This window comes from Carcharodon carcharias, chromosome 2 (assembly GCF_017639515.1).
Source record: "Carcharodon carcharias isolate sCarCar2 chromosome 2, sCarCar2.pri, whole genome shotgun sequence".
Lineage (NCBI taxonomy): Eukaryota > Metazoa > Chordata > Chondrichthyes > Lamniformes > Lamnidae > Carcharodon > Carcharodon carcharias.
In genome coordinates, this window is record NC_054468.1 from 104,901,753 (window position 1) to 104,914,453 (window position 12,701).

Sequence of the window (12,701 nt, forward strand, 5' to 3'; positions counted from 1 at the left end):
TTTATAGCACACAAAAGTCTGAACATTTATAACCAGTTCCACAAAGGTTATTAGAGGGTTGGGATGTGTTGCCAGGGCAAATGAATACAAAACAGAAAATATAAATAAATAATATGGACTCTGTTAGGACTCATTTAGAATACGGTGTTGTCTTGGTCCAGAGGTTTAAGGATGGACCACTGGATCAATGCCTCTTTATCGCAATAGACTCTATAAACCTAAAAATATAAATTTTAAGGAGATTTGATTGAGGTCTTTAAAAAATTGTAAGGGCTACACAAAACCCATCTGGTTAGACTACTAGAGTTTGAAAGGGCCAGGAACAGAAGTATAATTGATATAAGCAGAGCTAGATTTCAGGAAATGCTTCTTTTCACAGAGAGCCATTGATCAATGGAACAAAGATAAAGCAAAATACCACGGATGCTGGAATTCTGAAACAAAAGCAGAAATTGCTGGTAAAACTCAGCATCTGTGGAGAGGGAAATAGAGTTAACGCTTCAAGTCCGTACGACCCTTCAGAGCTGAAGAGAAATGGATCAATGGAACAAGTTGCCAGTTTGATATAAACATCCAAAAGAAAGGTGGATGAGTTCCTGAATGTTGCCAAGATAACTACATATAGAAGCGGAATGGGTGTAAGACAGGTTAGCCAGCACACTTATCAGTAGCAGATGGGATGAAATGTAAAGTTGTACAAATTCAGGAAATAGAACAGTGAAAAGGAGGTTACCCAAGCAATAAGATGCTTAGATTAGAGAAAGAGGGTTATTTTTGTGGTACAAATACATAGATCTTTAAATTGAAAATTAAGGTAGTAAAGACCATAAAAAAGGCAAATGGCATTCTGGGTTTTATATGGGGCACTGAGTGCATACAGAACATCGGTTAAGCCACACTTGGAATACTGTGTGCAGTTCTGTTACTGGAAGGATTTTGGACCATAGAGTAGAAATTAAAATTTGCAAAAATACATTAGAAGTAAGGTTGAAAGGAATCATTACAATAGACAGGTTAAAAGGAGAAAAATTGTGGCTTTCAAAATTCTGAAATGTTTTAAGAGATCAAGTCATGGAAGATCATTTCCATGAGTTCCTGAATCTGTAACAAGTGGACAGACTCAAAATAATCAATATAAGAATGAAGGGACAGTTACAGGAAATGTTTACTTAGTGAGGATTACAGTGTGCAAAATCTTTATCAAAATTATTCACACAGAGACCGTAACATCAATTGAAAGAGATTGGTCCTCACGAATGGAACCATCGGTGAAGACTGGGGTCAAACAAGGGTATGTCATCACACCAACCTTCTTCTCCATCTTCCTTGTTCTAGTACTGTGCCTCACCTCCAGCAAATTACCCACAGGCATGGAGATAATCTATAGAACAGATGGGAAACTGTTTAACCTACCAACCTCAAACTACCAACTGTCCAGCCCAAAACCACTCCAGCTTCAATCATTAAGCTCCAGTATGCAGATGACACCTGCAGGCACATTCACGCAGAAACTGAGCTTCAGGTCATTGTTGACTCCTATCTCACCACCACCGCTCTCGAATACTGTCTAAATTGTGAGACTGGTTGCCGGATATCCAGTACTGGATGAACAGAAATTTTCTTCAACTAAATATTGGAAAGACCAATGACTTCAGTGCCTATCACAACATTCTGACTCCATCTCTCTCCCCGACAACTGAGGCTGAAACAGACCTCATACAATCCAAGTGTCATATTTGACCTTGAGATGAGCTTCTTCCCACATATCCGCTACATCACTAAAGACAGCTTATTTCCACCTCTACAACAACACCCAATGGCTCCCCTGTCTCAGCTCATTTGCTGCTGAAACCCTCAGCCATACCAATGTTATCAGTAAATTTGACCTAATCCAACACAATCCTGACCAGCCTCCAATGTTCTATCTTCCATTAACTTGAGGGCATCCAAAAGTCTACTGCTCATTTCGTAAGCCACACCAAACCCTGTTTACCCATCACACTGTGTTCGCTGACAAACACTGGCTCCTAGTTAAGTTTCTCATTCATGTTTTCAAAATGTTCCATGGTCTTGCCGGTCGCTATCTCTGTAGTCTTCTTCAGCCTTACAACGCTCTGAGATCTCCGTGCTCCTCCATTTTTGGTCTCGTGAGCATCCCCAATTTTAACTCCTCTACTGTTGGTAGTTGAGCCTTTGGCTGCCTCAACCTCCCTATTTTATGACAGTCCTTAAAATCTCTTTAACAAAGCTTTTGGTTATCTGCCTTACTTTTTTTCCTTGTAATTCAATGTCAAATTCTGCTTGGTAATACTCCTGTGAAATGCCTTGGGATGTTTCACTATGTTAAAGACACTGTATAAATACAAGTTATTGCTGTAGGTACTCAGCCAGGCAATTTAACTTATTCCCCGTCATATAGCCACATGTAAGACATTATGCTGCGAGAAATGATAATAAAATAATCAAGAGAACAAGTAACTTCTCTTACCCTTTTTGTAAAGAAATTGATCAGAATCACACAGTGCAGAAGAGGCTCTTCAGCCCATCGAGTCTGCACTGACACGTGAGAAACACCTGACCTACCTACCTAATCCCATTTCCCAGCACTTGGCCCATAGCCTTGAATGTTATGACGTGCCAAGTGCTCATCCAGGTACTTTTTAAAGGATGTGAGGCAACCCGCCTCCACCACCCTCCCAGACAGTGCATTCCAGACCGTCACCACCCTCTAGGTAAGAAAGTTTTTCCTCACATCCCCCCTAAACCTCCTGCCCCTCACCTTGAACTTGTGTCCCCTCGTGACTGACCGTTCAACTAAGGGGAACAGTTGCTCCCTATCCACCCTGTCCATGCCCCTCAATCTTGTACACCTCGATCAGGTCACCACTCAGTCTTCTCTGTTCCAACAAAAACAACCCCAGTCTATCCAACCTCTCTTCATAACTAAAATGTTTCATCCCAGGCAACAACCTGGTGAATCTCCTCTGCACCCCTCCAGTGCAATCACATCCTTCCTATAATGTGGCGCGCATAGTACTCCAGCTGTGGCCTCACCAAGGGTCTATACAACTCCAACATGACCTCCCTACTTTTGTAATCTATGCCTCGATTGATAAAGGCAAGTGTCCCAAATGCTTTTCTCACCACCCCACTAATATGCCCCTCCGCCTTCAGAGATCTATGGACACACACACCAAGGTCCCTTTATTCCTCGGAACTTCCTAGCATCATGCCTTCATTGAATACTTCCTTGTCAGATTACTCTTTCCAAAGTGTATCACCTCACACTTTTCAGGGTTAAATTCCATTTGCTATTTATTTGCCCCTTTGACCATCCCGTCTGTATCTTCCTGTAGCCCAAGACACTCACCCTCACTGTTAACCACCCGGCCAAAACGTACTAATCCTAGCCCCCAAATAATCATCTATGTTGTTTATATAAATGACGAATAGTAAGGGGCCCAGCACAGATCCTTGTGGTACACCACTGGACACTGACTTCCAGTCACTAAAGCACCCTTCTGTCATCACCCTCTGTCCCCTACAACTAAGTCAATTTTGAATCCACCTTATCAAATTACCCTGTCTCCCATGAGCATTTGCCTTCTTTGTAAGTCTCCCATGTGGGACCTTGTCAAAGGCTTTGTTGAAATCCATATAAACTACATCAAATGCACTACCCTCATCTACACACCTGGTCACCTCCTCAAAAAATTAAACCAAATTTGTTAGGCATGACCTCCCTCTGACAAAGCCATGCTGACTATCCCTGATCAAACCTGGCCTCTCCATATGGAGACATTCTCTCCTTCAGAATTTTCTCCAATAGTTTCCCTACCAGTGACATGAGACTCACTGGCCTGTAGTTCCCTGGCTTATCTCTACAGCCCTTCTTAAATAGCGGAACCACATTAGCTGTTCTCCAGTCCTCTGGCACCTCCCTCGTGGCCAGAGAGGAATTAAAAATTTGGGTCAGAGCCCCTGCGATCTCCTCCCTAGCCTCCCTCAGCATCTGGACCTGGAGATGTGTCCGCTTTTAAGTCTGCCAACACCTCCAATACCTTGTCACTCTCTATATCAATTTGCTCAAGAACCTCACAGTCTCTCTTCCCAAGTTCCATACCTTCATCCTCATTCTCTTAGGTGAAGACGGATGTGAAGCATTCATTCAACGCTCTACCGATGTCCTCTGACTCCACCTATAGATTGCCCCCTTGGTCCCTTATGGGCCCTACTCTTTCCCTGGTTATCCTCTTCCCACTGATATACTTATAGAATATCTTGGGATTTTACCAGCCAGAGCTTTCTCATATTCCCTCTTTGCTCTCCTAATTGCTTTCTTAAGCTCTACTCTGCACTTTCTGTACACCACTAATGTCTCTGCTGATTTACTTCCCTTGTACTTGTTAAAAGCCGTTCTTTTCCTTCTCATCGTATCCTGAATCTCTCTGGTCATCCATGGTTCTCTGGGCTTGTCACTCCTTCCTATCACCTTAGAGGGAACATGTTAAGCCTGTACCCTCACCATTTCCTTTTGGAAGGAGGGCATTTATTTAAATTGACCTCTTAATCACTGCTGAAACAGCTCAGAATTCATTTCTCCAATGCTCTCCTGCACACCCATCACACCCTAACTTTGCACTAATCCAGAACTCTGGGAGCAGAGTAAGCTTTCATGCAAAACCTCACACACCCTTCACCTCATCAACCACCAAGTTGCACTGACTTTGTTTTTTTTTAAAAAGTCGTCCAAAAATTGAGATTACAATTTCACATCACAGAAAGCAACATCACAATTTCTTCATGCCAACTTTTATGCAAGATGTCACTATTTTAAAAAATTCACTTTCATATTTTACATCCTGTGCTCTGCATTTAAAAGCAGTGTACTTCACTGCTTAATCAATATTCACAAAGCTACTTTTTTCTTAAAATTCTACATTGTAGCAGATGGCATATCATTAGTGGCTATACACATAGCCAAAAAATTGATCCAACATATTCAGTGAGGTTTATTTTTAGCCAAAGCAATATTAAAGTAAACTTTACAATTGCATAAAAATTAATTTCTATCTTCAGCACATTTCACACATATCCTTGTCCTTTCCAAGACAGTTAAATATAAAACTGGGCTTCCAGCATGCCTCATACATTTCCTTGTCCATATCAAGACGATGGTTGAATTCTAAACTGGACTTACAGCACACTTCACACTTTTCGTTGTCCTCACTAAGACAACAGCTAAATACAAAACTACCTTCAGTGCCCGTCACATTTTTCCTTATCCCGACCAAAACAATAGTTTACCCAAGGGTAACCCAATAGGTTATTTAGCCAATAAAAATCAAGTAACTTAGTTCTATTTCTTACTTTTCTTACTTACTGGCTTCCACCATTTGGATTTTGTACAACTGGCAGTTGAGAAAACACTCTTAATAATGCTGTTTCTTGAATCATAACATCTATTGGTATTTGCAGCTTGAGCTGTATGCAAACTAATGGAAACATGGATTTAAACTTTACACCCAAACAGTCCATGAAAACAAAAACACAGACACTCCTGACCTATCTATCCAGTATGCTGCAGAGTTTAAGGTGGCAATGCCATCAAAGTATTTTCCTCAAACCTTCCCTGTGAAGGGTTCCTAATTTTTCCCTATCAAAATTTTACTGTTCCTCTAGAATATTTTGAAAAGATGTTTGTGATGTTTCTATAGCCATCATCTAGTGAACCTGAAGCACAAATGAACTGTAATCTCTTTATATAGAAAAGATGGCGTTTTAAAAATGAACCTGTACACAATGAGATAGAACTCAACATTTTGATAGGTTAACACAAAAGCAAAGAGAGCATTTATATGATTACATAGTGCATTAAATCTAATATTTAGAGGATAATCTCTCATTTTCTATTACAAAAGTCTGTAATCCTAAACACATTTTACCATCATTTTTGAATCTTAACGTATAAGACATTTGCTTTTGTAATTAACGATTTAAAGTACTATTTTGAAGTCCATTTGTTTTTTTACAATACATTGCTTTGTGCAACTGTCACATTATGCATTAAATGAGAAAACAATGGACAAAAATAATTTTCCAAAATAGAAGTGTTCTAAAACATGCATCAGAACCACACTGTCATATCAGAGTTATAATTTGTCTGATCTTCCCATACAAAAACTAGACACAAATTTTGTGCCTAGAAAATCCACTAACTGTGCTAAGTGCCAATAAAAGAAAAATAAATTGGACCAAGCTACATTGATGAATCATAAATTAAAGAGACTAGTATATAATATTCTTGATTAATCTGAACCAATTAATGACTCTGCATTTCTTGAAATGATTAATATTGACTCCTTGAAGAACACACAAATTGGGAGGTATCTACTTTGATGTTGCACACAGGGAATGAAGAGCAAGTGTAGCCTTCAGATGAACTATGGTAGGTGGTGAGTGATAATTGGATCAGTGCAGACAAATTTCTACAGCCATTTCACATCTGCATATGCTGAATTTCTAACATAATTTGATTTATTTACAATTAAGTAGCAATTTGGGAAGTGGAGCTGGATGCAGCAAAGACATTTCTTTGCACTAAGGTTTGAACAACTGGAGATAAAAACTGAGGTTCTACGGGGTCACCACTCACAGAAGAGTGCAATTACAATGTGACAAGATTGCACAGCCAGTTTCCATTCTAAGTGGAATTTAGAATAGAAAAATATGTAAAAGTTTGACAAACACGACAACAGGAAGTAAGGTTTTGTGGACAACAATCGAGTGCAGGCAACATAAAATTACAGATACAAGCATATATAACTATTATCAGAAGGTCTGAAGAGGGGATGTTCGCTGATGATTGCACAATATTCAGCACCATTCATTATTCCTCAGATACTGAAGCAGTCATGTCCAAATGCAGCAAGACCGGGACAATATCCAGGCTTTGGCTGACAAGTGGCAAGTAACATTTGTGCCACACAAGTGCCTGGCAATGATCATCTTCAATATGAGACAATCTAACCATTGCACCATGACATTCAATGGCATTACAATTGCTGAATCCCCCATTAACAACATTCTGGGGGCTACCATTGACCAGAAACTGAACTGGACCAGCCATATAAATACTACGCCAAAAGAGCAGGTCAGAGACTAGGAATCTGCAGTGGGTAACTCACCTCCTGATCCCCCAAAGCCTGGCCACCATCTACAAGGCACAAGTCAGGTGTGTGATGGAATACTCTCCACTTGCCAGGGTGAGTGCAGCTCCAACGACACTCAAGAAGCTCAGCACTATCCAGGACAAAGCAGTCCAATTCATTGGCACCCCATCCACAAACATTCACTCCCTCCAACACCCACACACAGTGGCAGCAGTGTGCATCATCTACAAAATGCACTGCAGGAACTCACCAAGCCTCCTTCTTAGACAGCATCTCCTAAACCCATGACCACTATCATCTAGAAGGACAAGCGCAGCAGACACATGGGAACACCATCACCTACTACTTCCTATCCAAGCCACTCACCATTCCAATATATTGCAATTCCTTCACTGTCACTAGGTCAAAATCCTAGAACACCCTCCCTAACAGCATGTGGAAGTACCTACACCACATGGGCTGCAGCAGTTCAAGAAGGCAGCTCACCATCACCTTCTTGACAGCAATTAGAAATGGCAATAAATGCTGGCCTAGCCAGCAACACCCACATCCCATGAATGAATACCAAAAAAAAATCAAAAAGTTAATTCCACACAAAGTATTAACCATATTTTTATTTCAAAATACCAATCATTTCCAAAAAGCTTTGCAATAATAACAGTAGCTTCATTAGAAAAGCAGTAACTTATTTTATATTCTGGTCTTATAAACATATATAATAAAACTAAAGCTGAAAATACTAAGCAAAAGCAAAAATACATGAATTGTAGTGAAAAGATGAAAATTAATTTTAGAAGTGCCAAAGTGGAATATGACATCTGACATGATTAAAAATCAGTATAAAAAGGTTATTAAATAATAAAATAGTAATTGCTTTGGTAAGCATATTCAGAGTACAAGGAAAAATTAAAGATGGGGCTGACCAGAGAGGAAGGAGGAAATCTCGTTACTAATACTGAAAGTATCACAAATATTAAACAAGACAACACTCATTAGAGCATATACCTCCATCACACTGTTAACTCAAAGGTATTACAATTCTACAGCTCTTGCTTGAGGCATTCGCCTACCTGGTTAATGTCCTGTAATTACAAAACTGATTTTTTTTTTATTAAGAGCTTCCATCTTACTGAGGAGGCTTTAGGCCAATCCACATCCAACAAACTGCTCTGAAAACTATGTTCACATTTTGAGTTCTGCAACCAATTCCACCACAGCAGCTGAGGCAATCGCAATATTCTAAATAAAACAACCCACAACATCCTAAAACAAATTCTCCCATTGTTAACGGCTCCTTTGAAAAGCTTCCAAGGATCCAGGTCCAAACCCTTCACCCAAAAACTAATCAGTTCTTTCTTGGGCCACACCCTGTGCACCAGGTTTTGCTGAATTCTGTCCGTTAGTTTTTGAGATATTTTTTTTAAAGACAAACAGACTAACAGGTGAAAACAATGGCAGGGGTAATAAATATTGTGCATCAGTTTATACCAAAAAAGAATGTGGCACAGTTGTTAGAAATAGTCAGAGAAAGGGAATGGTAGCTTTCCAAATCAGTCACAAGACCCTGATAGGCTGTTGAAGAGATAGCAAAAGTTATCCTCCCTAGATATTAATTACATCAGGAAAATGAATTGCAAACAATGTGACATCTCCATTCAAGAAGAGAGAGGAAGATAAACCAAGAAACAAAAAGCAGGTTGGTCTCACGTCACTAACAGGGAAACGCTTAGAAAGTTCAACACAAAATCAAAAGAGAGTATTTAAATATTTGTGGGATAGCTAAGAACAGGCTAACATGGATTTCTTAAAGGCTGCCATGCTTGACAAATTCTCCATCATACCAATTTTACAAAACAGAAGGAAGTTAATAGGTCTTTTGCAGGTATGCAACCTTTCTGAGCTGTCCCATTAGTCCATTTAAAGAAATGACTGATTGCACAGATAAGGAAAGTAACAGTGGGCACAGATTTAGGGTTTTAAGTAAGATGACACAAGGAAGAATTTTTTTTGTTACAGGGCAAGTGGTAATGGAAGGGTGATGGAAGCAGGGACCGTGAATGACTTCAAAAGGAAATTAATGGGAACTTGAGGAAAATAAATTTACAGGATTAATGACAGAGCAGGGAAATGAGACTAACAGAGAGGCGCATGAACTCGATGGGTCAAATAGTCTCCTTCTGTGCCATAATGACTGTGGCGTGACAGAAGATGCTCAAATAGGATGTCTCAATGCAATTTTGTTACTAAAATGAAGGCGTATGGGATAAGAGGGAATGTAGCATCGTGGATAGAAAGCTGGTTGACAGGCAGGAAACAAACAGGGTTAGGCTTAGAAATGATGTTTCCAAGATGTCAGTCCTGAGTCTACTTTTATGTACCTCCCTCTTGGATTTGAGACACACACAAGACACACACACATTTGGGCACAGGAAGCACACTATGAAAACTTTCTGACAGCGCAAAATTAGGGGCTTGGCAAGCAGTGAGGTTGATCACAAATGATAGGAGGGTGCATCCAAACCCCTGCCGAATTATTTTGAACCTTCCCCCACAGCAATAGTTCATCTGCCTGTAAGGATATTGGCCCCATTTCTGTTACAGTGTAACTTACCCATCTTGAAAATATCCTTCCTGCCATAGCAATGTTCCAAAAATTTGCTGCCTTCCCTCCTGCACTATGTTCCTAGCCACACATTTCTATTTCGACTCTCACTAGAACGTGGTACTGAGAGTAATTCAGAGATTGTTATCTTTTTCAATGAAAAGAGGCTGAAAAATGCAGAGGAACAAAGAGAACTTGGCCCACAAATACATAGTTTTTTGACGATTGTGAGTGTAGATAGATAAAGACACAAAAGAGCAAAAGGCATTTTAGTTTTTAAACAGGGAACTCAAGTACAGCGTAAAGAAGTTATGATTATTCGCTGAAGACAATTTTGACAAATATGTAATCACAGGCATAGAAGCAAAGTCCTCAACTTATGAAACTGAATGAAATAAGCTCTTTTTATGATAGATAGCATGCTAATAAATTATGCTAATTTCAGCTAATCTAAGCAGGTGAAATAGGTCACTTGTAAAGCAAACTTCGTCTACAAGTGAAAAATTCCAAAACCTGTCATATGTACAAAGGTGGATGCATGCATCCATCAAGATATGGGTAGCATCCAGGTTTGGGCTGATAAGTAGCAAGTAACATTTTCACCATGAAGATGTCAGGTTATAGCCATTTCCAACCAATACAGATCCTAAACAGTTCCCCTTGATATTCAATAGCATTAATTTTGTCAGGTTCCCCACAATAGACATCTTTGGGGTCACCATTGTCGTCAACTGTCCCTCAATTCGAGGGTAATGCCTATTCAGGGTCACCAGTTTTTGCCATGGGTTTTCATATGACTGAACCCACATATCTTTGGGTACCAGGGCAGGCTGCCCCCACAAGGCAGTGGGATCCGCAGTACAGGACTTGTTTCCTTTCCTTCTCTGTCGCTGCTCTGCCTCATCATCAAGATGTTGGGACTCAACGCGTGATACAGCTCGATAAACAAGCCTGTCACCATTCAAAATAATTGGTAGCAAGCTCTGCCCCATCATTAAGGTCAATGCCACTATGCTTTGAGCAGAGCTTCAGAGAGTTTTTGAAGTGTTTTCTTTGGGGTCACAAAACTTGACACCATGCCACATTCAGATTTATTAGGCCAAATGACCAAAATCCTGGTCAAAGAGATAGGTTTGAAAGAATGGCTTAAAGAAGGTGAGAGAGTTTAAGAGGCAGATATCTTCAGGTATGGAATTCTAGAGTTTTGCACAAGATGGCTGAAAACATGCACACCCCCACCCTCCCCAGCCCCAATGGTGAAACAATTAAAATTGTGCAGAAAGCCAAAATTGGAGGAAGAGAGAAATCTCAGGTTTGTGGGGCTAGTGGAGGTTACACCGATGAAAAGGACAAGGGCATGGACGGGTTTGAAAACAAGGATGAGTGCTCCAAAACTAAGACTTTTGCAGACCAGGAGACTCAACATAAGTCAGCAAGCACAAGGTAACAGGTGAATGGGATTTGGTGCAAATTTGGATGCAGACAGCAGAGTTTTCAATCAGCTCAAGTTTATGGAGGATGGAAAGGTAGGAGGCTGGCCAGGAAAGTATTGGAATAGTCAGGTCTACAGATAACAAAGGCATTGATCTGGGTTTCAACAACAGATGAGCTGAGTATGTTACCAGGAGGAAATAGACAGTCTCGATGACCAACTTTTGACCACATATCTACTCCATCTCAGAGTATGCAAAACCTTAACACACAATGAGAGAGTCCACTATTGCACCTTGGCCTCTACTTCCTCTAATTCCATTGTTCATGTGTATTTTAGGCATATTCAATATTTTAAATTTGGGAACACTATATTGTCAACTCATGCCATTAGTAAAATAGCTTTAGAACAAGAAAGGCACTTGCATTTGCTTTTCTGATCACTTTCCACCCAACTAATTCTGACAGGAGGAAGAACACCAAGTGGAAAGATTGTAAAAAGAAAGATGACATGCCTCAAACTGCTGTATACTAAAAATGTCTATGACTTTTTTCAACACAGCACTTTGATAATGAAGGAGTTTAGAGCAAAAGATCGGTCTTCCACAGATGGAACAACATTGGATCAACAACCAAATACAATTTTTAAAAAAGGACAGTTAATTGTGTAGCATTACTATATTTTAAGGTGCTATATATTGAAATGCTGCTGGACATGCTGACCAAATGTTTTCATCTTTCTTTGACTTACAAGGGAGGTTAATAACAATATTACATTAAAAGAGACTTAAAGTTGCGAAGCGTATTAAGTAGTAAGCTTCAGGATTGGGTGCTTTTGAGGAATCAGCAAAGGGCGACCAAAAAATTGATAAAATGGGAGAAAACAGAATAAGAGGAAATAGCCATGAGGATACTGAATGGTGCAGCAGGCTTAATGTGCCAAATGGTCTACACATTATATTTCTATGTTCTTATCTTGCAAGGTAGCAAACTTCAAGAAGAATGGGATACAATGATACAGATTCAGAGCCACTTCAATTCTAAAATATTAACATGAACTATGAACCAGATATTCATCACACCATATAATGAGGGAGGCAGGTTCCGCTTCAACTCTCAACCAGATGAAAGCCATGCAGTGTGAAACACACTCCAGGAGACCATCCCACTTGTTTTTTTCCTCAGTAAGGTTACAGAAAGCTGTCAGCAACTGTGATAGTGCACTAACATGTATCAACTTCAGGAGAGGTGGGGATTATTGAAGACATTCTAAAATTCAAAAGCATCTATGGTTGTTTACAGAACTCATTAAAAATGAACATATACATCTATATAAAGTGAACAGAAATCCTGTAGTGCACTACTTTGAGTGATGTACACAAATCAACATATATTTTACCTGGAAACAACTGACAAACACACAAACCGATGCAGAATACAAAAAGCTTGCCGTGATTTTGAATATTGTTCATGACAATTTGCACTTATAGAGTACC

General features: G+C 39.8%; 1 protein-coding gene across 8 annotated transcripts in view; it reads right to left on the bottom strand.

The window, feature by feature from the left end:
* The window catches only part of ralgapa2 (Ral GTPase activating protein catalytic subunit alpha 2), a 554,472-nt gene that overhangs the window by 492,930 nt on the left and 48,841 nt on the right, over positions 1-12,701 (bottom strand). The window lies entirely within an intron of this gene.